Raw genomic sequence first — 27,305 nt, forward strand, 5'->3', positions numbered from 1 at the left:
ACTCCTCCACAAAGATGGTATGTTTTTTCACCTCGGTGTGGGGACTCTAGAAAGCACAAATATGTTTTGTCATCCCAACTTGGGGGCTCTAGAGAGCAGGACACAACAACATAAGAACTGATAAATTAGAATGGAACTCAGATCCACTCATATTTTAGTGACAATGCTACCAATGGGAAATTTGTGAGAAGAGAGACATAATTGTTCTCTAATAAGGCAACTAGATAGCAACTTGGATAGGGCACTGGGTCTGGAGTCAGAAAGACTTGAATTCAAATCCAGCCTCATACACTTACTAGCTATGTGACACTGATCAGAAGCTTAACTTCTGCCAGCCTCAGATTCCTCATCTATAAAATGAGTATAAAAAAATCACCTATCTCCCAGAGCTGATGTGAACATCAAAAGAGATTTATGAAATGCTTAGTATGGTGTTGGGTATTTAGTAGATGCTATGTAAATGTTGGCTATTATAATTAACAACTGATGATGATGATGTCAAAAGAATAGGATTATATCAAATACCTATGATTTATCTAAGCTTTTCTTTATTTATATTCTTGGTCAGTATCATCTTTTGTAATCATGAAAATTTTTTGTTTCTATTGTGATGAATGGATTGAATGAGGGGAATTTATTATGTATTTACTATGTACTAGACTATCGAACTAGAAGTTCTGAGGAAACAAACAAAAGCAAGCAAATACAAACTTCTGCCTCAAGATTAGTTGGAGAAATTTATAAATGATCAAAGGATATGAACAGACAATTTTCAGATAAAGAAATTGAAACTATTGTAGTCATATGAAAAGGTGCTCTAAATCAGTATTAATCAGAGAAATGCAAATTAAGACAACTCTGAGATGCCACTACACATCTTTCAAATTGGCTAGGATGACAGGAAAAGATAATGGTGAATGTTGGAGGGGATGTGGGAAAACTGGGTCACTGATATTGTTGGTGGAGTTGTGAATGCATCTAGTCATTCTGGAGAGCAATTTGGAACTATGCTCAAAAAAGCTATCAAACTGTGCATACCCTTTGATCCAGCAGTGTTACTGCTGGGCTTATATCCCAAAGAAATCTTAAAGAAGGGAAAGGGACATGGATGTGCAAGAATGTTTGTGGCAGCCCTCTTTGTAGTGGCCAGAAACTGGAAACTGAGTGGATGCCCATCAATTGGAGAATGGTTGAATAAATTATGGTATATGAATGTTATGGAATATTATTGTTCTGTAAGAAATGACCAACAGGATATTTCAGAAAGGCTTGGAGAGACTTATATAAACTGATGCTGAGTGAAAAGAGCAGAACCAGGAGATCATTATACACTTCAACAACAATACTATATGATGATCAATTCTGATGGATGTGACTCTCTTCAACAATGAGATGAACCAAATCAGTTCCATTTGTTTAATAATGAATAGAACCAGCTACACCCAGAGAAAGAATTCTGGGAAATGAGTATGAACCACAACATAGCATTTCCACTCCTTCTGTTTTTGTCTGCATTTTTTATTTCCTTCACAGATTAAATTGTTCATTATTTCAAAGTCCGATTCTTCTTGCGCAACATAATAACTGTATGGATATGTATACATATATTGTATTTAATATATACTTTAACATATTTAACATGTATTGGTCTACCCGCCATCTGAGGGAGGGGGTGGGGGGAAGGAGGGGAAAAATTGGAACACAAAGTTTTGCACTTGTCAATGCTAGAAAAATTACCCATGCATTTATCTTGTAAATAAAAAGCTATAATTAAAAAAAAAAAAGATTAGTTGAAGAAAACAACATGTAAAGGGGAATCAGAGGAGATAGAGTAGATATGTTAAAATTTAGATGGATTGGAAATTGCTAGGAAAGGATGTGCTCTAGGAAAGGCTCTAAGCCCGAGCCACAGTGTTGGGTTACATAAGATGAAAGCTCATCTGTCAGAGCCCAGGACCACAGAGGCAAAATTTCAGTTTCCAGATAGAGAGAAAGAAGAGGGCACTAGGATAATGGCCACAGGGCAAGTGGCATAATTCAGAAATGTTGTCAATGTAATGAAGATGTTTCTTTTGATTTGTCTTAAATTTAAACTTTAAGTTGTAGTATGTTATTTTGAAAATTCTAGAATTTAATAAGTCCATGGTAATTCCATTCATACTCTTAAATCATACCATTATTTCTTCTGCAGTAAAAGTGTCAGGGGAGAAGAGAACACTAGAAAAAGAACAAATTAAAAACTTCCAATCAAATACCAAACTTGAAATTCTAAAAATAAGAGAGATTAATAAAATTGAAAGTAAAAAAAAAGTATTGAATTAATAAATAAAATTAAAAGTTGGCTTTATGAAAAGCTCAACAAAATAAACCTTTAGTTAATTTGATTAGAAAAAGGAAAGAGGAAAATCAAATTTTTAGTCCCAAAAATGAAAAGGGAGAACTTTCCACTAATGAAGAGGAAATTAGAGCAATAATTAGGAGTTATTTTGCCCAGCTTTTATGCCAATAAATTTGTTAACCTAAGTGAAATGGAGGAATACCTACAAAAATATAGATTGCCCAGATTAACAGAAGAGGAAATAAATTATTTAAATAGTCTCATTTTAGAAAAAGAAATAGAACAAGCTATTAATCAACTTCCTAAGAAAAATCCCAAGGACCAGATATTTACATGTGAATTCTACCAAACATTTTAAAGAACAAATAATTCCAATACTATACAAAGTATTTGAAAAAATAGGAAATGAAGAACTCCTACCAAATTCCTTTTATGACCCGCACATGAAACTGATACCTAAACCAGGTAGGACAAAAACAGAGAAAGAAAATTATAGACTGATCTCCCTAATGAATGTTGATGCAAAAATCTTAAATAAAATATTAGCAAAGAGATTATAGAAAATCATCCCCAGGATAATACACCATGACCAAATAGGATTTATACCAAGAATGCAGGGCTGGTTCAATATTAGGAAAACTATTAGCATAATTGACTATATCAATAACCAAATTAATAAAAACCATATGATTATTTCAATAGATAAAGAAAAGTATTTGATAAAATCCAACACCCATTCCTAATAAAAACAGTAGAGAGTATAGAAATAAAACAGTCAGTAGCATCTATTTAAAAGCATCATATGTAATGCGGATAAGCTAGAACCATTCCCAAGAAGATCAGGGGTGAAAAAGGTTGCCCACTATCACCATTACTATTCAATATAGTATTAGAAATGCTAGTTTTGGCAATAAGAGAAAAAAAGAGATTAAAGGAATTAGAATAGGTAATGAGGAAACCAAATTATCACTCTTTGCAGAGGATATGATAGTATACTTAGAGAACCCCAGAGAATCAACTAAAAAGCTATTAGAAATAATCCACAACTTTAGCAAAGTTGCAGAATACAAAATAAATCCACATAAAATCATCAGCATTCTTATACATCAATAACAAAATCCAATAACTGTTAATAATATAAAATATTTGGGAATTTATCTGCCAAAGGAAAGTCAGGAACAATATAAGCAAAACTAAAAAATACTTTCTACACAAGATCTGAGCAACTGGAAAAATATCAAGTGCTCATGAATAGGTCGAGCAAATATAATTAAATTATATATATATAATATGTTATATAATATTAATATAATAACATATTATATTAAATACATTATATTAATATCTTTTAATTATATTAATATATTATATAACAATAAATAATATATTAAATAATATTAATATATTATATATATATTAAATATAATTAAGATGACAATATTCCCTAAACTAATCTATTTATTTAGTGCTATATTAATTAAATTCCCAAGAAACTATTTTGCTGACCTAGAAAAAATAACAACAAAATTCATCTGGAAGAAAAAAAGGGCAAGGATAATGAATAAATGAAGAGAAAAGCAAATAAAAGTGGCCTAGCTGTACTAGATCTAAAACTATATTTTAAAGCAGCAGTTATCAAAATCATTAGAGAAACTGATCAGTGTAATAGGTTAAGTTCACAGAACAAAATAGCAGATGACTATAACAATCTAGTATTTGACAAACCCAAAGACCCCAGATTTTGGGATAAGAATTCACTATTTGACAAAAACTTCTGGGAAAATTGGAAACTAGTTATGGCAGAAAGTAGGCATAGACCCAAACTTAACACCATATACCAAGAGCAGGTCAAAATGGGTTCATGATCTAGACATAAAATTGTTATTATAAACAAATTAGAAGAACATAGGATAGTTTATCTCGCAAATTTTTGGAGGAGGAAGGAATTTGTGACCAAAGAAGAACTAGAGATCATTATTGATCATAAAATAAATAATTTTGATTATATTAAGTTAAAAAGATTTTGTACAAACAAAACTAATGCAGACAAGATTAGAAGGAAAACAATAAACTGGGAAAACATTTTTACATACAAAGAATCTGATAAAAGCCTTATTTCTAAAATATATAGAGAATTGATTCAAATTTATAATTTTCAAGCCATTCTCCAATTGATAAATGGTCAAGGGATATGAACTGACAATTTTCAGATGAAAAGGTGCTCCAAATGTTGAAAACTATCTTCATGTATTCAGAAAAATTAAAAAAAAAAACTATTGAGGAAAAAATTAAACATGCAAAGAATGAAAAAAGATACTTTTTTTTAATAAAGGAAAGCAACATTTAAAAAAGTAATGTGACAACCAACTTCTTTTAGGAGTGGGTCATGGGCTTTCTGTGTTTAGTTCAGGGCTGTATCCATGAAAACTATGATGTCTTTTCATAACATTGACTTAGTCATTCAAATATCATCATGACTCAAGACACATTCTATTTTGGTGTACCTCATTCCCATCACACTCTTTGCAACTCTTGATTTATGAACTGTAATCATATTGGTACTTCAGTTGCTTATAGAGAAAGTACGTCAATAAACTGCTATTTGACTACTTGTCATTTGTGAAACTTCTCAGGCCAAAATACTCTTCCCTATCCACCAGTTTTCTATTTGTATTTTTAAAAGTAGAAGGTATTATCTTACATTTGTATTTGGATACTCAGTATTGAGAACAGTGTAAGTATATAGTTGACTAATAATTACCTTTTTGTTAATTCATTCATTCCCCTTTTTGCAGTGTTAATAATATAATCACCTTTGAAGGTCATTCTTTTAACATAGATGATATGTCTTCATATTTAAGATTATCAGGAAATACTTCTCTGTCTTATATAAACGTCCAACCTTTTAGGTCTGCAGAAGGGTATTGCCAATTGTTTTCTATCTGGCCTCTGTAAATTAATTTTCTAATTCTCAACATGGCTTATCTATAAGAATGCAATAGTGGGTCTGGTACATACATAAAGTGCATCAACTCACTTGGTTAATGTAACTCTCCCACATAGAAAAGTTGAAGAACTTGCATCTAAGTAAGTCATGATGACATGCAAGGTAAATACCTTGGAAATATTGTGGAATTTGTATAGACATTCTAAGTGGTAGCCAGGTCATTTGAGTTTAGAGGTAATCTGCAAGGACTGCTAGAGAGAGAGATTGATCTCATTTATAGGGGTATTCTCTATTATGATAAAGATCATAGTCCCTCTATGTCCTCTTATCCTGTGTTACTCTTATCCATATGCTCTAGTAAATCCTCTTTGGGTATCCAAACAATTAGCTAGGACTTATTTTTGCATTCTGCTTACAATGTGTAGATGCCAGGTCCAGAAGGCCAAATGTTCATTGACAAAAATCAGTTGAAGAGGATAGTTCTAGGAGAGCAGGCCTGTGAAACAGACATTTGGAAAAAACATTATAAGAGAGTGGAGAAAATTTTCAAGTAAAGAAAGAGAATTACTGGGGACATGAAGACGGTCTGTAGAAAAAAATCAACAAATATGAAGTTTCTTCTGGAAAAATAATATTTTATAATGAAAATGTTGCTTCTGAAATAAGGAAAGAATTGGGTTCAAACCCTGTCCCTAGACATTTAGCAACAATGTGATCATGGGTTGGCTCTGAGCCTTGTTCTTCTCTTCATCCAATATTAATATTTGTTCTGAGGATTAAATGGTATATATAGATCTAACTATAGTTGAAGATATAAGTTGTTTGACTGAAGAACAGTTCTAGTTGACCCCCTTCTCTCTGGCTTCCATATCTTTGTGTGGGGGATCACTCTTTGCCAATTGTTCCCTTCAGGTAGGAATATCTCTCTAGTCAGGACTCTTTGTTCTAACTCTAGGGGCAAAGAAAATGAAAAGGATTGTTGTTCAAGGCCACTGGCTTAAAGTAGGGCTTCCTCATGCTTCTAAATAACAACAGCAATAACTAACATTTCTATAGTGCCTTGTATGTGTAAAGCATTATGTTAAATGTTTTAAATTATTATACTCTTTGATCCTCACAACAATTCTGGGAGGTGGGTACTGTTATAATCTTTATTTTACAGATGAGGAAACTGAGGCTAACAGAAGTTAAGCAACTTGCCAAGATTATAGTTATATTCTTATATTCTAGTTATATTCTTGCTGGTTCCAGACTTAGAACTCTGTCCACTGTGCCACCTAGTTACCCAAGCCTCCTCATACCAGACTCTGGTTGACTTAAGTTGCACCTAGATTCCTTCTTGGTCCAGATTCATTTAATTGCTTTCCTCATCTGGGCGAACTCTAATAATAGCTACCAATAAAATGCTGTTTATTCTTGAGATTCCAACTTATAAAAACAATCTTGAAGATCACAAAGAGAATTTATTTTCTTCTCTGTGTGTCTCATTCTACTATTTTTAATCCTCCAAGACCACACACATTCCAAAGAGGTTGGGGGGGAAGGGGAGGTTCAGAGAAACCAGTTCATTTGGAAGTAAATAGTCTTTTTTTTTTTTCAAAAAAGAAAAAAAGATATTGGTTCAGCAAAAGATCCACAACAAAGGAGATAGATAGATGAAAAGTCTACCATTATAGTTCATGGTAAACAGGACAGCTTTATTTTCTTTTCAACAGGACCATTTTCAGAGTCTCTTTAATCTCTCCTTCTAGTCACCTCCTACAGTTAGCCACTATTGAAGTTGACAGTGGCAATATCTCCCTTGTAGTCACATACCATCATGAGTGAGATCTCTCTTGCATTCACTATAGTAAGCTTGCCCTGAGGCCTTACTCGTTGTTCATATATACTTCTCACTTTTCCCAAGATTTTAGTTCTTTCTTTTGGATGAGAAAACACTGAGGATTTCTGTCCTGTCCTGCAGGAAGTTACCCCAACTACATTGCAATTCCTTGAGTAAGAAGATAACATACATACAAAGTCCTTCACAAATCTTAAAATGCTATATAAACATTAGCTACCGTTATTTCCCTACATTCATCTCTATCAATATATTTTGCTTTGGCCTAACATTGCCTGAAGATAATTCATAAATTGAAAGTCTGAAAATGAAAGAAAAGAGACAATCCCTTCACAAAATCTTATGTATAGAATTTTAGTTCCTAATAATAGAAAACTAATTTTATGGCAAGAAAACTACATTAAATTATTCTCTAAGATTTCAAAATGTATTAGCTACATATATGAGGAAAATAGATTCAAGGATACAATGTGACTTGCCCTTCTCTCCATGCTGATAAATAATATTAGGAGGATAGATAATCTTGGTATAAAGTACTATGCACAATTGTGATATATTATGTTAGGGCTGTTAAAATTTTCATGTTTCTTTCTACATATCTACATATCTTAGAAGATTCATAAAATTGAGAAATTTCTGAACCCTGAGAGAATAGCTCACATTTTCATGGTATTTTAAGGTTTGCAAAGAGCTTCACATACTTACTTCATTTAATTCTCTCACACACAAAAAAACCCTACAAGATAGGTATTATTATTTTTATAATTATTCCCATTTTATATACAAGGAAATCAAAATTAAATGACTTGCTCAGTATTGTAGAATCATTAAAGTTTTAAGGATCTTTTGGATCCTGAGGGCCCTGAGAATCTTCTTAACTTCAGATTCTATACTCCAACCTCTATGCCATGAGGTCAAGTGTTACCCTGATAAACAAAGAAATTTGAATTTTTTTTTCATTTTTAAAATCAAGTATTTTACTAGTCATCTACTTAACAAAAGGCAAATGTCATAGCAGACAGACTATAAGCCCTGATACCAGGAAGAGCTGGGTTCAGATCATGACTCTGACACTGAGAATTACACAATATGACCCTCACTATCACAACCTTCCAGTAGCTTAGAAAAATTATCTAAGATCTTGAGTTGTAGATGAGGTGCTATATTTCATTAGTATATGGTTTTTCTTCATTGGCAGTTCCCTATACCATTAAAATCATAGGATTTCAGGTCTGATCCAAAAATTCATCAAAAATGTTTTCTTTGAAGGAAAAGATGTGTATAACTACATATATGTTCGTGAAGATGCATAAATACACACACAAATATTTATATAGCTATAAATAATTTTCAAAAATACATATGCATCGCCTTCTCCCTATAGTCTTATGCTTATAGAAGTTTGAAGTTTGTATATTCCATTATGCAATACTTTATTTTTACGTATTTATTTAAAATGTCCTAAATATACACACATAAAAATAGTATGCATATATTATCTTTACCAGGAAAATATTCTTTATTCATATGTTCATATTATATATACATATGAAAAATAATATGTTTATATATTCTCTTCTAAAAAGATAAGAGCATAGGTAGGAAACAATTATTCACATATATATGTGTATATTTATGTAATTAATTTTTCCACATATTTCCACATAATAGATATAATTTAATCATACATAAAATCATTGAAAAAAGTCCTGGGAAACATCCTGAGAAAATGCACAGAAAGATATTTCTTAAGTTATATAAAGTTTCCTTTTTCATCTACTTTTTTAACATCTAATAAAAAAATAGATCATTTTTCAGGGAAAAGTTCAATAGCCAAAACCTAAGGAAATTTGTGCAAACTGATCTGCCAAGAAAAAAATATTCCAAACTGAATATCCAACTGCCTATTTCCAATGGATGTTTATACAATAGACTCCCACTCGGTTCTCTGGTAAAACTTGTAATTTAGAGAACATCTGGATCAAAAAACAAAAAGGCTCCCAGTGATTGATTAGAAAGCTAAAATTGTATATTATATGTGCAAAACCTAAAAGCAAAGTATTGCAAATATTAAGATTACATGTAAATTGCAAATAATAATATTACTTGCAAATATGAAAAATAAAGGCCTGAATGGTGAGAGTTATACTGACCTTATCAATATATATACTCCTATAATCTAAAGGCTAGATCTGTGATCGTTTGATCCCTCCTTCAAGGATGCAGATCACAATCAATCACTACCTGCCTATCCTGGTGAACTCTTGCCCACATCATTCTATAGTTACAAGAAGGTATTCTCCCAAAATCCTGGGGAGAGACTTACTCAAATTGTCTGGATGATGTCAGATCCTTCCAAAGCATGTGGATCATGCATCAACTTAAAGGGAGACAGGATGGGGAAGCATTTAACCCTTAGGTGATGGAAAGAAAATTTATGTATGACTACTGTAAAAAATTATCTCTGTAAATTAGATCGAATTTCAATGTATTGCATATATCTTTAAAAGTTTCACCTCAGACTCTACTTCCAAGAGTCAAGATGGTGGAATAAGTAGTGAATCATCACAACTTTCCCATGTTCACCTCTAGGTAAACATAAAATAGCACCACAAAACATGTCCTGGAATAGAGGAACCAGAAAAGAGATGGAGGGAAATAATGTGTTACCCCAGGAAACTTGGAGGATCAAAAGGGTATTCAAGTAAGGGGTAGCAAGCCCTACCTCTGCAAACCAGCAGGAGATTCTAAACTTCAGTGTGACGGAGCAGTCAGAAGCCTACACAAGGACCCTACCATGCCTTCACATAAGCAAAAGAGCCAGTGGACTCCAGCTCGGGGAATCAACACATGCTTCAGTCCAGCCATAGAGTGGGCAAGCATTCTTCAATGGTAGGGCATCCCCATGCTTTGGCACAATCAAAGGCAAACAGACATCTTCCAGTAGCCCCAAGTGCATATCCTTCAGTAAGACATGAGGTAGACAGGTATCCTCCAGAGGCCAGTCACCAGGGGCTACAGCATAGCTTTAGACAAGCAAGTGTCCTCCAGAATCTACTATTATGTGCTTCAGTGTAGCCCTGGGGAAATATAGAAACACTCCACACTGCCTCAGCACATTCCAGTCAAAATTACTAGGACCTCAGTTCAACACCTGCTTATCTTCCAAACTCCTAGATCTTCCAGCAGCACCAGTCACTCTTTCCCCCCCCTCTTCAGCAAAGCACCAGACAGGGACTCCCATGGGCCATAGGGTAACATCAATGCACAATCAGTTGTTTACCCAGGACCTGAAATCACTGGCACAAGAAGCCTGAGATAGAAGTCCTTTTACCTTAGGAGTAGAGCTTCAATTTAGAGGAAAAAAGAGAAAAAAACCAAATTTTTAAAAATGATAAGCAAAAGGCAACAAAAAGAATGTGACTATAAAAAGTTATCATGATGATAGGGAAGATCACAAACTCAGAAGAGGACAACAATGTTAAAATACCCATGTGCAAAATTCCAAAGAAAATAGGAAGTGGTCTCGAGACTAGAAAGAACTCGTGGAAGAGCTCAAAAAGGATCTTTAAAAGCATATAAGAGAGGTAGAATAAAAATTGGGAAAGGAAATTAGAGTGATTCAAGAGAATTATGGGATGGGGAATCAACAGTTTGGAAAGCTGCTTAAAAAGTAGAATTGGTCAAATGGAAAAGAAAGCAAAAAAGCTAATTGAGGAAAACAACACTTTAAAAGATACAATTGGGCAAGTGGAAGTTAATGATTCTGAGACAAAAAGAAGCAATCAAAAAAATTTAAAAGAATGTGGGGGGAAGAGGTAAAAATAAACTAGTTTACAGGCAAAAACAACTGTTCTGGAGAATAGATCTATGAAATATTGGATTACCTAAAAGTAGTAATCAAAAAGAGGACTTGGACATCTTTCAAGGAATTATCAAGGAAAACTATGCTGTGTCCTGGAATCAGAGGGAAAATAAGCATCAGAAAATATCAACCAATCACCTCAGGAAAGAGATCCCACAATAAAAACTTTAAGGAATATTATATCTAAATTTCAGAACTATCATATGAAAAAAAATATTACAACCTGAAAGAAACAATTCAAATACCAGGGATCACAATCGGGAATACAAAGGACTTGGCAGCTCCATAATTAAAGGATCACAGGTCATAGAACATGATATTCCAAATGGCAAAGGATTTAGGATTACAAATAAGAATCATTTACCCAGCAAAATAAGCATAATACACCAAGGAGAGAAATGGTCATTCAATGAAATAGAAAGGTTTCAAATTTAAATAAGGAGAAAACCAGATGTAATCCAAATATTTAATCTCCAATATCAAGGCCCAAGAGAAGAATAAACAAGTAAAAAGGGAAAAGAAAACACAAGGGATTAAATGTAGCTAAATGGTTTACATTCATACATGGGAAGAAAATACTTGGAAATTCTTAAAAAATAGTATCATTAATAGTACAACTAGAAGGAATATATATATGTATGTGTGTGTGTTTGTATATATACACACACATATACATAAAATGTAGCTATAAGATGATTTTTAGGGAATGACACAAAAATATTAATATTAATGGATGAGAAAGAAATATACTAGGCACAGAAAGAAGGAAAAGATAAAATAGTGTGAATTATTTCATATGAAGAGGCATGAATGGCATATTACAGTAAAGAGAGAATTGAGAGGGTGGGCTATAAGCATTTCTTGAATTCTACTCTCACCAGTATTGACTCAAAAAGGGAATAATATGCACAATCAGTTGAATGAAGAAATCTATCTTTCCTAAGAGGGGAAGGGGAAGGGAGGAGATTAAGAAAAAGAGGCAGGATGGAGCTGATTGGAAGAAGTGAGGGCAGATTAAGGGGGAGTGATAGAAGCATAACAGTGGTGAAGAGGGAAAAGGTGAAAAGAGAAAAAAGATAAACAGGAGGAAAAATAGAATAGAAGGAAACACACAGGTAGTGATCATAACTGTGAATATGAATGGAAAGAACTCTCTGATAAAATGGAAGATCATAGCAGAGTAAGTCAAAAATCAGAATCTTACAATATGTTTTCTATAAGAAACACATTTAACAGAGAAAAGTAAGGGACTGGAGCAGATGCTTCAGATGAAGGAGGAGGTAGGAAAGCAAGGATAGCAATCCTTATCTCAGACAAAGTAAAGGCAAAAATAGATCTAATTAAAAGGAATAAAGAAGGAAACTATATCTTGCTAAAAAAAAAATACCATAAACAATGAATCAATATCAATACTAAATATATCTGTACTAAGTTGTATAGCATCCAAATTCTTAGAGGTGAAATTAATCCTCACCTGAAATATTTGATAAGTCTAATGAAAAAATAAACAAGAAAGAAACTGAAGAGGTAAATGGAATTTTGGAAAAATTAGATATGACAGACCTTTGGAAAAAACTGAATGGGAACAAAAAAGACTGCATATTCCTTTTTCTTAGCAGGTCCCTGCACAAAAACTGATCATATAATAGGGCATAAAAATCTCAAAATCAAATGTAAAATAGCAGAAATATTAGTTGTATTCTTTTTGTTTCATAATGTAATAAAAAGGGCAGTGGAAAGATAAATTAAAATGAATTGGTAACTAAAGTAATATAATCATAAAAAATAATTAGGCCAAAGAATAAATCAAAGAAACAATAATTTCATTAAAGAGAATAACAACTATGAGGCAATATGCCAAAATTTATGGAATGCCAGCAAAGCAGTATTTAGAGGAAAAATTCTTTCCCTAAATTCTTACTTCAAGAAAATGAAAAAGGAACAGATGAATGAATTGGACATGAAAAACTTTTTAAAAATGGAAAAATAACAAATCAAAAATCCCCAATTTTATCACCAAATTGGAAATCCACAAAATCAAAGGTGATAGTAATAAGAATGAACAAATATTTATTTTTAATAGATTATTTATTTATTAAAATAGATTTAAAAATCTATTCAGCTAATAAATAAATCTAGGAAATGGGTTTTATTTTTAAAAAATAAGATAGACAAGCCATTGGTTAATTTAATTTTTTTAAAATACTAGCAAGATAATTACAGCAATATATCACAAGCACTATTCCCTATGACCAGATGAGAGTTATCTCAGGAAGGCAGGATTGGTTCAATATTGGAAAAACCATCAACAGAAATCACCACATCAATAATAAAATCAACGGAAATCATATGATTATTTCAATAGATGCTGAAAAAGCTTTAAACAAGATACAACACCCATTTCTACTAAAAAAAAAAAACTAGCAAGCTTAGGAATAAGTGAAATTTTCCTTTAAATGATAAGCAGCATCTATCCATAACCATCAAGCTTTATATGGAATAGAAATAAACTAGAAGCATTCCCAAAAAGATCAGGGGTGGAGCAAAGATTCTCATTATCATCTTTATTATTCAATATAGTACTAGAAATGTTTGCTGTAACAATAAGAGAAAAAAAAGAAATTGAGGAAATTAGAAAAAGCAGAAATTATAATAAGAAATATATTATTACTCTTTGGAGAAAAGATAATATACTTAGAGAATTCTTCAGAATCACTTCAAATAATTAACAAGAAGCAAAGTTGAAGGATATAAGATAAACTCACATAAATCATCAGCATTTCCATATATTACCAACAAAGTTCATCAAGAAGAGAAAGAAAGAGAAATTTTATTTAAATTAATTATAGACAATATAAATTATTTGGGAGTCAACATAACAACTTACCAAGATTAACCCAGGAAGAATATGAACACAATTACAAAACACTGTTTACACAATAAACTCAAATCTAAACAAATGGAAAAGTATCAATTTCTCATGGGTAGGCCAAGCTAATATAAATATGACAATTCTGCCTATTAATTTAATTATTCAGGGTCATACCAATCAAACTACCAAAAAATTATCTGATAAAGCTAGAAAAAATAACAACAGAGTTGACCAGCAGCAATTCAAGAGCATTCAAAACTTGGGATGGAAAAATGACATCTGCATCCAGAGAAAGTACTATGGAGACCGAATGTGGATTGAAGTATAGTATTTTGACCTTTTTTGTTTGCTTGCTTTTTTTTCTCATGGTTTTTTCCCTTTTTGTCTGATTTTTCTTGTATAATATAACAAATATGGAAATATGTTTAAAATGGTTTGTACATATTTATATCAAAAATAAAAGATATAAGGGACTTAATATAAACCATTTGTTTGTTTTTGTTTGCTTGTGTTTTGTTTTAAATAAGTAAATGAATTAAGTAGAACATGAGAAGGAAGTTTGTAACTAAGAATGCAAAACTTTAGCAAACTCCATACCAATTATAACTATATAAATATTCCACTGGATCTGTGGCCTAAATACTGTGGGCATTCCTTCTGATGATGCAGATTATAACTTATCTGTGACTGCCCAATTTTGGTTACTTTAGTCCAAATCTTCTCATAAATTCATGTAGGCAAGGGGTGGGAAGAGGAATTGTTTTCATCAATGAACTTTTGTACCCCCTTTTCCATTGGGCCAATTAAAAAAAAAACTTTTTAAGGAGATTTTTATTTCAGAGAATTTTTGTGTCTCTTTTTCCATTTGGCCAAATATACTTTTTAAGGTATTCTTCTCATTGGCTTTGTGTACCTTCTTTAATATCTGTTTTTAATCTGTTTAATTATTATGTGTTTAATCTATTTTTAAAGTGTTATTTTCTTCAGTACTTTTTTGTGTCCCCTTTAGCAAGCTGTTGATTTATTTTTCTTTTTTTCTTGTGTCACTCTCATTTCTCTTTCCAACTTTTCCTCTAAATCACTTACTTATTTTTCAAAATCTTTTTTAAGCTCTTCCATGTTCTGAGACCAATTCATAATTTTCTTGGAGACCTTTCTTTATTTCTTCTGTATATGTGTTTTGATCTTCCTTCTTACAAAAGTAATTTTCTATGGTCAGAATTTTTGTTTCTGTTTGCTCATTTTCCCAGCTATAACTTGACTTTTTATTCTTTGTTAAAATAGGGTTCTACTTTGGGGGTAGTGAGTGAACTGTTTCAAATTTCATGGTTTTTGTGCAGCTGTTTTCAGATCTATTTCTAGGAATCTGTAAGTTTTCAATTCTTATAAGGGGTATGATCTTAGGAGAGTGTTTACTACTTTTCTGGCATATGCTCTACTCTAAAAGGGACCACTAGCCCTATTTTCTGCCCTGGAACTATAAGGAGTGTCCTCACTCCACTGTGGCCCAAAGTTCTGGTGTATTAGTGTTTCTATTTGCCCTGGCTTGCCACTCAGGACTGTGATCCCTATCTGAACACGGGCAAAGCAACAGAGATCTGTCTCATTGCTAGCAAAGAGACCCATATAATCTTCTGACCAATTGTTCAAATCCCTTGCCATCTGTGAGCTGAGACTTCTGGAAGTAATTGCAGCTGCTGCTGCTGATTCCTAAAATCTGCTACTTGTTTGTTGGGGTTGGGACTGCACTGACACAGTCTGAACAGGATTGTAGTCCATTCTCGCCCCAGTACAACTGATATTTTCTGCTGATCTTCTAAGTTTTCTTTGGAGTCTGTGGGCTTAGAGGTCTGTACACCCACCATTGCTGCCACTAATTCAATTGTACCCAGTCTTCCTCCTGGTTTGCTGATATCTGGTCTATACTGGCAAAACCTGTACTGCTCTGTACTCCATTCTCAGCCTGGTATAACAGAGCTTTATTGATGATCTTCTAAGTTGTCTTGGACTAGAAAGTTGTTTCACTGTCTTTTGTGGGTTCTGCTGTTTTTGTTTAGAATCATTATTTAAAAGGATTTGGAAGAATTTGGGAGAGAGCTAGGTGAGTCCCTGCCTTTACTCTGCTATATTGGCTCTGCCCTATCCTTTTATTTTTCACTCATACACAAAGGTAAAAATATATGATAATTCATACAAAAATATCTATCCCAATTTTGCCAGAGTTGCCAGAAAAAGTACTTTTCCCACCTTCTTTTCTATAAATCATTCTTGTCAGACATTCAGAAATTCCAAAATTTTGCTAAATGTCTTTTACAGAGCTTCTTATTGTTATATGAAACTTTAAAATTAAAAAAATAATAATTATAAATTCCTGGCTTATTTTTTCATTCTACAAAAAGTCCAAATGAAATTCAGGCACTTCTAATAAATGATCAAAAATGAATTTTTATCTGGAGAAAGGAAAGGTATTCCATTCTATTTCAAAACAATAGAAAACAAAAACAAACCCTAATATGTGATGCACTGTAAAAGGGAAATAGAATAAGTATAGCAATTCCAATATGAAATTTCATTTTAAAAATCAATTAGATAAACATCCAATAAAATTTGCAGAAAATATTAGAGGACAGCAAATAGGGAGAGATTAAATGTTTAATTATGAGAGCATATGGCAAAGAAAAGCTAGCTGAAAACTACCCTTTCTTGTCATGTAAGAAGGAACATAATACTAAATTGCCTAAATTCAAGGACAGCACCTGACAAATGAAAAAGTGCTCTCTACACTAGATTTTGCTGTTTTCTATGAAGTATTAATGGCAAATTCACCCACAGCATGGTTGAGATAAGTTGAAATTTGGGGATCAAAAATGCTAGAATTAACTAGCAAAGAGAAAAATTTTAAAATGACAATCACAAAGAAGTGGAATTTCAGAGAGAGAAGGGGGAGGAAGGGAAAGAGGAAGAGAGGGAGGGAAGGAGAGAGAGAGAGAAAGAAGGAGAGAAAGAAAGAAAGAGAGAGAGAAACAAAGAAAGGAAGGAAGGAAGGAAGGAAGGAAGGAAGGAAGGAAGGAAGGAAGGAAGGAAGGAAGGAAGGAAGGAAGGAAGGAAGGAAGAAAGAAAGAAAGAAAAAGAAAGAAAGAAAGAAAGAAAGAAAGAAAGAAAGAAAGAAAGAAAGAAAGAAAGAAAGAAAGAAAGAAAGAATGGAGGGATGGAGGGAGGGATAGAGGGAGGGATGGAGGGAAGGATGGAGGGAGGGAGATAGGGAAGCAGGGGGAAAGAAAGGAATAGAAAGAGAGAAAGAAAGAAAAAAGAATCCCATGTAGAGGCATTAAACAATCAAAGAATGGAAATTCTTGAAGTTATACTGAGAAATTGTTTCAGCCTTCAATGTTCTTAACTTCAACCACTCGATTTTTTTCCTCATAGACTGGTTTAATTTTTCACTGTGAGGAGCTGTTGGTATAAAGCATGCCTCATTAGCTCATGGGAGGGAGCTGGTCTTCATTAATTCAGTTCTCACTTCATTTGCTTTGCACACAGACATAATTAGCTTCAAAATAACTTAGGTAACTTCAATAGATTTATTGCTCCAATTTTACTTTGCAGTAAGTCTTTTCCATTCCTATTCCAGTAAGTTTCCAGACTTAAGATTCAAAAAGACAAAGCTTGCTTTTTAGGGAGTGATATGAGGTTGAATGGTGTTACAGAAAATATTATCATTATTATTCAATTAATAAGAACAGTTAACACTTTAATACTTTAGCTTTTCACTAGCAGAATGCTGTCATTTTCTTTCCCTGGAATGTTAGAATATTGGACAAATTCTTAGTGGAAAAAGAAGCTTATGAAAAACTCCAATGTAAAATGTTTTTGCCTAACCCCTTGCAAGACATTCATACCTATTGCTTGGATTCAAAATGAAAGTATTTTCTAGAGAGGTGGAGCCAATGTAGATAGAGTAAAGTAGAATTGAAGTAGAGTTGGGCTCACTCTCTGTCTGGTCCCACCACACTTTCAAACAAATATAGAAAATTCACAAGACGAAATCTTGATTAGGGAAGTCCAAAGGAAAAAATCATGGTGAGTCAATTTTTTTCAGTACAGTTGTGCAAAAATAAAGTTAAAGTTTAAAAAAAAAGGAGAAAAAAAGTATTTCAGAGTAAAATCATCTGACTTGAAAAACAGATTAATTATTATAACTAATAACTAACAATTATATAGTATTTACTATGTTCCAGGAAATGTGCTAGGCACTTCCCAATTTTTATCATATTTGATTCTTATAACAAACTTTAAAGGTAGATGTTATTATTACTTCATTTAGGAAACTGAGGAAAGCAGAAGTTAAATATCTGAGGTTAAATTAGATCTCTGGTCTTCATAATATCAGACCTATCCTCAGGAACAATGGCAGTAACCTCTGAATAGCATATATCTTCATGTCTTATTCTTTGGTTTATATTAGCAATCAGAAGACTAACAGTTATCTCACTTATGCAATGCAATTGCTAGGCAATATTTTGTACAATAAACACAGTTGATATGACATGATTTGTTTATGAAAGTATTGGTGTTGTATGTGTGCTTCTGTTGATACATTGAGCCCAAATAGAATTGGTTTCCCTACTTTTATAAAGTTCTCTCTCATTTTATGATGAAATAGATGAAGTAGAAAGAACTTTTAAGTACATTGGACCTCTTAAAGAGAATACACTTCAACAACTATTAGAGATATTGTAATGTTTTTTGGTATAGCAAAGTCAAGTACTTCAAAGGTCATCTAAGCCAATAAAAAAATTAAATCAGTTATATTGAAGCACAAAGGAAAAGTGCTCAGAAATTAAAAAAAAAAAAAACAGAGGTAAAAGCTGATTACTGCTGTAAAATATATTAAATATTCCTGAGAAACAAGAAGTTCTAGAGAGGGGTCTGGCAGATAGAGGGTTTGTTATTGTTTCCTTACAATGCTATATGGGTTTCTCAAATTTCTAAAAACACTATTAAAAATAAAATATTTCCTAACCACTACTATGAAGAAAATACTCATCATAGAAAAAAAAACAATAAAAATGTCAAAGTACTGAAAAAGAAAAAAGGTAATCTATTGATGAATCTTTTTTTTTTCATTCGAGACTGTACCAAAACCAGTATCAAAAGAAAACCTGGTAAACCTATAAGATTTGACCATCTTTATCCATTCTCCCAAAATTATTTTGGAGATTTTTTACTTCCAAAGACTTGAGAATCTTGTATCCGCTGAAGAAATTATTAACTCTAATGAATTTATAGATATTCTTTAAAATATATTTGTTTTATAATTGTAGAAATTTCCAGATGGAGATAGAATATTGAAATATGCTTTTATTACCATACTATGCATCACAGAAAGTTGCAGTATTTATCAAAGAGATAAAAACAGGTATGCTCCAATGATCTGGAAACCAGTATTATTTAAACCCCATTGGTTTAAATAGCTATGCTCTGTACATACCTTTTGATCCAGTAAATTTTTTTGCTACTAGGATTATATCCCAAAAACATAAAAAAAGGAGAAAAGGATCTTTTTGTACAAAAATATGGCAGTTCTTTTTGTTGTGCCTAAAAATTGGAAATTGAAGAAATACTTATCAATTGGGGAATGGCTAAATATGCTGTGGTATATGATTGTGATGAAATATCATTGTGTTATAAGAAATAACAAGCAAGATTATTTCAGAAAAACCTAGAAAAACTTAAATGAACTTATTCAGAATGGAGTAAGCAGAACAGAAAAACACTGTACACAATAACAGCAATATTGTATAATAAAGAACTATGAATGACAGCTTTTCTCCAAGGGCAATGATCCAAGACAACCCTAAAAGACTCAGTGTTGAAAATGCTATCTAAATCCAGAGAAAGAATTGGTATTGTTTGAATACAGACTGAAATATGCTATTTTTCACTTTTAGTTTTTAATTAAAAATTTCTTGTTCAAAATAATTAATATGGAAATGTTTTATATGTTTGCATATATATAAACTATATTGAATTGCTTATCATCTCAAGGAGGGGGAAGGAAAAAAGGAAGAAAAAAATAGAATTTGGAACTCAAAACTTTTATAAAATTTTTAAAACTGTTTTATAATGCAATTGGGGAAATAAAATATCAACATAAAAAAAGAAAATTTATGGCTATAATTAGGTTCATTGTGAATGGAAAAGGGCTGTCTGCTAAAGATATACTTAATGTACAGTGTGTTGTGTGGTTTCATGAAGAGTTAAATAGCATAAGAATAAATCTTATAAATAATGCAAAACTATGTAAAACATTATTTTAGCAAAAGGAAGATATGCTATATATTAAAAGTTTTAAATAAAAAAAGTAAGATTGTCTAAGTAAATAAATGCAATTGTTTTACTTTGACCCATTTATTTTATAAACTATTGTGTCTTGGAATGCTGTATAATCTTTTCATAGGCATGAGAGAAATCTTAAAAAATATTAGTTTAAATTCTAACAAATGTTAAGGTATCTCACATATTAAGATTGTATAACTTTACTAGACAGATGCAGGAGACTTGGTTTTGTTCTATCAAATCAACTTTTTATTCATCTCAATAGTGAACAAAGCAGGATCTTTTACATTTATTCACATTTCCACAAATATCATGTGGTCAACTATAAAATGTTATTTGTTACTCTTATGTTCTCAAAATTTGATCAAAAATGCCCGTGATAGATAGGTAGATTATTCTAATAAATAAAGACTGTATTGAGATGAAAAAAAAATCAGGTAGGTTGATGGCTATATATTAATTAGTTTTGGATTCTTTAGTTTTTAAAGAGTCTTGTTCATTGGAGCAAGACTCAAGAATATATAAGAAATATTAAATGAGCCTTGTCTAATTTGTAAATCAGGTCAGCCAAACTGTTCTATTTATTTATTCCTGTCATTCCTCTCACCTAGTATTCAATTTCCCATCTTCATGCTTTTGCATGAGCCATTTCCCTTATCTGGAAATCAAGTCTTTTTTACCTTGCGTCCTTATTTCCACTTTATAGAATCTCTATTCTCCATCAAGATACAATTCATGTATTATCTTCGATATGAAGCTTTTCCTAATCTGCTGTTAGTCTTCTCACTCCTAAACAACCTTATATTTAACTGTTTCATGTTTACTCCATTTTTATTCTGCATATATGTATATGCATTGGGGGAAGTGGTGTTAGGAGCACAGTACCTGCATGATCTGGAAAATTCATGTAAAAATACTTGGTCCTCCCTTTCTACTAGAGAAGCCTATAGTATTACAGGATTAAAAGAAAAAAATATATGGATAGTATGCAGTAATATGCATATATTTTTATATTTCTGAGTTTCTAAACTTGTTCTATCCTTCATATATCATCTGTAATTACCACAGAACTCCCCCCACTATTCCCATTTAATTTCTTATGCCAACTTGAGACCATGATGATGAAAGTCATAATGTGGAAGGGATAACTGTATAATTTTCTGTCCCTTATAAGAATATAAATTCTTTGAGAGTAGGAATTAAAGAATTATAGATCATCAGATCACAGATTTAAAGATATAATGGAGTTTATAGGTCATCAAGTTTAAGCTCCTTATTTACATATGAGCAAAGGTGCATTGCCATCAGTGGGTTGTCTATTTCTTCCAGCTATTCTTATATTCCAGTTCAGAAAATGCTTGTTAAATTGAACTGGTTTGAGATTGGATCAAATACTTTGGGTAGGACCAGCATATAAAGATCCAAAAAATTCATGTGTTTCTTAATTTTGTCTAAAATAGGAAATTATGAAATATTATTATTAACAACAACAACAACAGCTCACCGTGCTTTAATGTTTGCAAAGCACTTTACATTTGTTATCTCATTCTTGTGTGGGTGTCTGTTTTGTTTTTTGTTTTTAGTAGAATAACAAGGTAAAAACAATGCTTAAAGGAGATTAATGTAGGTTAAGGATTCATGTTAAATTGGATAAGGAAAAGCCTGGAGTCAGGAATGCCAATTAGGAGAAAGATGCAATAGTCCTATATTGAAGTAATAACTTAATCTCAGCTGGTTGCAGTAAGAGGGAAGGGAAAGAATGATAAATAGGATATTTCAAAGGTAATATAAGCAAGATTTGGTAACAGATTGGATCTCATCAGATAAGGGGAAATGATGGCTCAAAGATGATTCACTTCACACCAGTGATGAGACATCATTAGATAGATCATAGAATCATAATTTAGAACTTGAAGGCACCTTAGAGTTTCAAAAATTTGCCATGCCCACTCTCTCACTTATTTTCAATTTCTCCCTTTCTACAAGTTCATTTCCTTTATCATGCCCACTCTTTCACTTATTTTCATTTTTTCCCCTTTCTACAAGTTCATTTCCTACTACCTACAAATATGTTCATTTCTCCTCTATTTTGGAAAAAAAATGCCTTCACTTGATCCTTCCTTCCTCTTTAACTATCATACTATCTTTTGTAGCTAAACTCCTTGAAAAGACCATCTATACTAGATCCCTCAGTTTTTTTCTCTTCTCCTCTTACATAAGGTCATAATTCTGACCTTATCATTCCAACCAAAATTGCTCTCTCTAAATTTAATGATCTTCTAGTTGAAAAATCCAATGGATTTGTCTCAATACTTCTCCTTAATCTCTCTGAAACCTTTGACACTATTGATCATTCTCTCTCCAACCTGATACTTTTTTTCCTAAATTTTTCAGATACCATTCTTCCCTGATTTTCTATTCTTCTCCATCTCCATTGCTGGATTTTCCTCCATATTATATCTTCTAACTATATAGTTGATTCTCATGGTTTTGTTCAGAAGCTTTTCTCCTATATTACTTCACTTGGTGATCTCATTGCAGGGACTCAATCACCAAGTCTATGCTAATGATTCTCAAATCTCTACCTTTTCTACTCTAATCTCTCTGCTATTCTCCAATCTTACTTTTCCAGCTGCCTTTCAGAGATCTCAAACTGCAATACATCCAAAACAAAACTCACTATCTTTCCTTCTAAATCTTTCCAGCTCCTATTTTCCCTATTACTATCGAGAATAACATTTTCTCAGTCACTCTGGCTCACACCTTGGGAGTCACACTGGATTTCTTGCTATCTCTCACCACTGCCATATCTAAATTGTTGCCAGAGTCCACCTTTACAGTGTCTCTCCAATATCATTACACCCTTTCTCTCCTCTGATAGATCCCATTCTAGGGCAGGCACTTAGCACCTCAGACTTTGATCATTGTAAGAACCAACTAGTAGATTTGCCTACTCTTAGTCTCAACCATTGTGAATTAGTAGCTGATTAAAGTGATTATCTCACATACTACCCCACTCAATTACCTCCAGTGACATGCTATCACCTCCAGAAAAAAATACAAAATACCCTATTTGGCATCATAACTTACCCTTCTCCCCCAATTTATAAGTCTTTGTATATCTTACTCCCTAAAAAACATTCTTCAATCAGGTGACACTGGCCTCCTGGATGTTCCATGAACAAGACATTTCATCTCTCTGTTCTGGGAATTATCTCTAATTATCTCCAATTCATTCCACCCAACAATGTTCTCCCTCTCCTTCCTCCACTCTGTTACTCCTGATCTCCCTGGTTTCCATTACATTCCAACTAAATTCCCATCGACTATAGGAAACTTTCCTATTCTCTCTTACTTCTTCCCCCTTTTAATATTTTTTTTATTTATCTTGTTACATTGCTCTCTCTCTTTCTCTCTCTCTCTCTCTTTCTCTCTCTCTCTCTTTCTCTCAATGTGTATGTGTATGTCTGGGACATGTAAGTTGTCTCTTACATTAGATCACTAATTCTTTGAGAACAGGAATTTTTTTGGCCTCCTTTTGTATCCTCAGCACTATGTTCCTGGAACATTGTGGGCACTTATTAAATGTTTATTGATTTATTGATTTTGATTGCTAGAGATCATCTAGTCCTACCTTCAAATTTTATATATGAAGTCATGAATTCTAGAGAGTAAAGTGGTAGCATATGAGAATAAAATATTCAGGATGTACAAAACGAATCAAATAATTATGGATAATTAGGTCTTCAAAATGAATTAACCAAATTTGTCTTAGCTCTCCAGACATAGTTCTATGAATTCGGATAGCAATGGAATCATCACTTTATAAATGGGGACATGGAGAAGTAATTAAGCCTCAAATTGTGTCTAAATCATGCCACAGCAACTGTTTGGGAAATAATTTAAAAATTCAATCAAAACCAATAACTTGGAGTCATGTTGAGAAAAAAATATAATTTTGATGAAATTAAATTTTAGTTAATTAAATTTAGGCCAACTAGTTTTACAAAGTAGACACAATCTCAAAGTTCTTACTTAGTTCTAAAATGTGTCCTTTCAAACCAGTCTTTTAAGTTTGCAAATGGTAGTAACATGACAGAGATAAGATTCTTCAACAACCAATACTGACCTGTGGTTATTGCAATTTACATTTTGTACCAAGCCATCAATTAAATCACATTCAGTTTTACTTCTAGTCCTAAGGATCACTGCAATTTCAAAAGATATATATATATATAAAATGAGAGGAGGTTACCTGCTGGCTTAATGAATAATTCTTAAGCCCTAACACAGAAAACTTACTTTTAAAAGCAAATAGAAATGTTAACAGTAGGATTTCTGACTAATAAACTAGCCTATTAAGAATGTAGGTTATAAGAATGCTGATCAATCTGCAAATACTTCTCAGCTATAGTGTTCTCTTCTTTTTTCTTTTCTAATTACTTCAGAAGGCATGAAGAAGTCACAAAATTTCTATATAATTAGACTAACTGTTGAAACAAAAGTATTGTTTCTAAATGCTGATTTATTCTTTTGAAAGACCTGCAAACTTCTAATTTAGAAAGTTTAAGGAATCCTAGATTTTTAGATCGAAGGGACCTATGGGTCATTTCAATCCAATGGCTTTATTTTACTTCTGAAGAAAATTAGCCTGAGAGAAATAAAATAACTTTCCCAAATTCCCCTCCTTGAGTTAGTCAAAATTTGAATCCAAAACTTCTCACTCCAGACCCAGCACTGTTTCCATTGCCTCATGATACCTCTATTCAGTTAGTGATTTAAAAATCTCAGAAGCAGTTATCATCTATTTTGTGTGATTTTTAATGATTTTTGAAATACCAAATTTAACTGATTCAAAAACATTTGTGACCAAAACAAAAATATATCTATCTAGCTTGCCAGTGACTGTGACAATTGAAAGATTAAACATTATCTAAAATTTCTAAGAAGTCCAAGTCAACACTGCACACCTCTCAGATTGACTAAAATGTCAGGAAAAGATAATGACAAAGATTGGAGGGGTGTAGGAAAACTGGGACACCAAGGCATTGTTGGTGGAGTTGTGAAGTGATACCACTATTTTGGAAAGCAATTTGAAACTATGCCTAAAGGGCTATCAAACTGTTCATACCCTTTAATCCAGCAGTATTTTTACTGGGCCTGTATCCCAAAGAGATCTTAAAGGAGGGAAAGGGACCCACCTGTGCAAAAATGTTTGTGGCAGTCCTTTTTGTAATGTCAAGACACTGGAAACTGATGCCCATCAGTTGGAGAATGGCTGAATAAGTTATAAAGAATATTATTATTCTATAAGAAACGATCAGCAGGATGATTTCAGAGAGTCCTGGAGAGACTTATATGAACTGATGCTAAGTGAAATGAACAGAACCAGGAGATCATTGTACATGGCAACAAGATTATATGCAATGATCAATTCTGATGGACGTGACTCTTTTCAGCAATGAGATGATCCAGGCCAGATCCAATGATCTTTGATGAAGAGAGCCATTTACACGCAGAGAGAAGACTGTGAAAACTCAGTCTAGACCACAACATAGCATTTTTACTCTTTTTGTTGCTTGCATTTTATTTTTTCTCATTTTTTTTCTTTTTGATTTGATTTTTCCTGTACAGCAAGATAATTGTATAAATATGTATGCATATATTAGATTTAACATAGATTTTTTTACCATGTTTAATATATATTGGATTACTTTCCATTTAGGGGAGAGGGCAGGGGGAAGGGGGAAAATTGGAATACAAGGTTTTGCAAGGATTAATGTTGAAAAATTATCCATGCAAATGTTTTGAAAATTAAAAAGCTTTAATTTTTAAAATGAAATCAAGGTCAAACCATGTTATTCTGTTTAGTTTTTGTGTCTTTTACCTGAATAAAAAAACCTATTAATTGAAGTAACATAAAGAAGGTTGACTGACTAGTCAGAAGTTATATTTGCAATGTTATTTCATTAAATTAAATTATATTTTGTTATTTCAAATAATTTCATAAAATGTTAAAAAAAAAACTTTTAACATTCATTTTTTTAAGTTTCAACTTCTTTCTACCCTCCTGTGCCTCCCTCACTCCTTAAGAAGGCAAGCAATGTGATATCAATTATACATATAAAGGAGCTGTCATGTAGGCTTAAAAAAAAAAAACAAAAACCTTTTTAGGTTCTCTGAATTTGGAATTTCCATCCTGCTGTGTTCATTGTATTCACTCAAATCTTCTTTTACTTCTATTTCACCTTACCTAATAAATAATTCATAATTTGCACATGTGTCCTAAAGCTGTTGAATGATCTTTCAATTTAAAATGTGGAAAGTCACTATTTTCCACTTATTCAAACAAAAACCCAAGATAATGTGTTTTGAATTAAAATGTTCTATTTGATGGAAAAGTTACTAATTTCTATGGGGCAAATGAGGGAAAATTATATCAGCAATGATAATAGTTTACAGTAAAAAGAATAACTATCCATTTGCCATAAATATTTGATAGTTGCTCACACAGTTGATTTTACACAAATTAAAAAACCACTTTTGAGATGTACAAAAGAACATATATTGTCTCAGTCAAACTTATTTAATCGTTCTAGACCAAATTTGTACATGAAGTGTCTTTTGCTCAAGGCCACCAAAGCTTAGAAGACAGATTTTTTTTCAGTAGCTCATTCAATGCAAAACTCATGATCCAAATTTGGCTCCTTTTTCCCGATTAGGAGCAAGAAATTCATCTTTAGAAAATTCAAATATAATTGAGGTAATGTTTTTCACTGATTGTATCTATCATAGGCTCTGACAAGCCTTAAAAGTTGATTATCTTTTCTTCAAAAGACATCATTTGTCAAGACTATAGTCCAAGACAATTTCAAGTTACCAAGATGAAAGATGTTATCCATTTCCACAGAGAGTACTAAGGAACTCTGAGTACATGTGGAAACATAATTTTTAAAACTGTCTTTATTTTTTCTTGCTTGTGTGTATGAGTTTGTCTTTTCTTTTACAACATGGATTATGTGAAAATGTGTTTTGTATGACTTCTCATGTATAATTGATATCATACTTCTAGCTTTTTCAAACAGTAGGAGAAGGGTGGGAGAG

General features: G+C 32.4%; 1 long non-coding RNA gene across 2 annotated transcripts in view; it reads right to left on the reverse strand.

The window, feature by feature from the left end:
• Nucleotides 1-2,761: 2,761 nt before the first annotated feature.
• LOC116423181 overlaps nt 2,762-27,305 on the reverse strand; it is a 183,572-nt gene continuing 159,028 nt past the window's right edge. For both annotated transcript variants that reach the window (XR_004233671.1, XR_004233673.1), the window contains exons 5-6: nt 5,702-5,781; nt 2,762-2,794 (exon numbers count right to left, since the gene is read on the reverse strand). This is a non-coding gene — a long non-coding RNA (uncharacterized LOC116423181). The remainder of the gene's footprint in view (nt 2,795-5,701; nt 5,782-27,305) is intronic.

The sequence above is a fragment of the Sarcophilus harrisii genome, chromosome 4 (assembly GCF_902635505.1).
Source record: "Sarcophilus harrisii chromosome 4, mSarHar1.11, whole genome shotgun sequence".
In the NCBI taxonomy this organism is placed as follows: Eukaryota; Metazoa; Chordata; class Mammalia; order Dasyuromorphia; family Dasyuridae; genus Sarcophilus; species Sarcophilus harrisii.